Genomic DNA, 1501 nt, shown 5'->3' with positions numbered 1-1501 from the left:
TATAAAATTCCTAGGTAATTTAGCTGCGAAAATAAATTTGCAGGTATGTTATTTGCAGATTTATTTGCGATTAACTATCAAAATTTTGCATGAATTATTTGATAAAATTTCATAAAAAAGGAATTTACCTGCGGATTTTCACGAAAAAATTTACAAAATATTCCCCACAAAGATTCCCAAGTAAATCCTTAGGTAATTTAGCTGCGAAAATAAATTCGCAAGTACGTTATTTATAGATTTATTTACGATTAACTATCAAAATTTTACATGAATTATTTGGTAAAATTTCATAAAAAAAGGATTTTACCTTCGAATTTCCACCAAAAAAAATCACAAATTATTCTCCACGAAGATTTTCAAGTAAATCCCTAGGTAATTTAGCTGCGAAAATAAATCCACAGGTACATTATTTGAGGATTTATTTGCGATTAACTATCAGAATTTTGCATGAATTATTTGGTAAAATTTCATAAAAAAAAGATTTTACCCACGGATTTTCACGAAAAAAATCACAAATTATTCCCCATGAATAATTCCAAGTAAATCCCTAGGTAATTTAACTACGGAAATAAATCTGCAGGTATGTTATTTGCGGTTAACTAGATAAATTTTGAATGAATTATTTGGTAAAATTTCATAAAAAAAAAGGATTTTACCTGTGGATTTTCATGAAAAATTCCAAGTAATAATTCACACGTAAATTACTAGAAACATTTCACAATTAATCAAAAATCTATTCAAAACCTTCAATAATTCTCAAAAACATCATTCAATAAAAATTTAATGTAAACCATTATAACTAACAAAAAAACATAATTCAAAACATCCACATCAATAATGAATGATTCTTAAATGGTCCAAAATAAAATATTTCAAACTTGAATCCTCAATAAAACTACCAACCATCAGAATCCGAATCACTTTCATTCACGTTATCAAGATTATCACTTTCATTCACTTCATCAGGGTCATCATCACTTTCATCCTCATAAGTTTGGTTGTCTTCTTGAGATGGGCGTTCATCATTTAAAGATGATTTGTTGTATACATGCTTCATCAACAAGTGTAATTCCTTTCTCATCCTCTTATTTTTCTTTTGCTCATTCTGCAACTGAGCATACAAATCAAAATTTGAAGCATCAACTTGAAACTTAATCATCTCATCAATTTCTTTTGGCAAAGTTGATGTTGAATTATTAGTTGCCTTTACACTTCGTCCCAGGGAGCCAAGACCTTTGAATCTTTATTTTTTCTTTCCACCAACAGATTGCACCCAGATATCCATTTCACTTAACTGAGCCCGCTGACTAGCTGAATTAGTTTCTCCATCCACAGCTGATGGACTTTGAGCATCTAATATTTCTTGTTTCTTTCTTTCAAACTCATTCTGCATAAGGATATGTTAAGTCAGACCATAAAAAGTGGTAAGAAATATATTATTAGCATAAATTATATTAGATTATAGACTAACTGCTGCTATGTTATTAATAGACTAACTTCT

At 29.0% G+C, this 1501-nt stretch overlaps 1 pseudogene; it reads right to left on the bottom strand.

Annotated features, from left to right (window-relative positions):
• Positions 1-838: 838 nt before the first annotated feature.
• On the bottom strand, positions 839-1285 carry LOC124894980 (annotated as a pseudogene).
• Positions 1286-1501: the final 216 nt, after the last annotated feature.

This window comes from Capsicum annuum, unplaced genomic scaffold (genome assembly GCF_002878395.1).
Source record: "Capsicum annuum cultivar UCD-10X-F1 unplaced genomic scaffold, UCD10Xv1.1 ctg78871, whole genome shotgun sequence".
In the NCBI taxonomy this organism is placed as follows: domain Eukaryota; kingdom Viridiplantae; phylum Streptophyta; class Magnoliopsida; order Solanales; family Solanaceae; genus Capsicum; species Capsicum annuum.
Note: the sequence above shows the minus strand (reverse complement) of the source record. Positions and strands in the feature narration are given on the sequence as shown.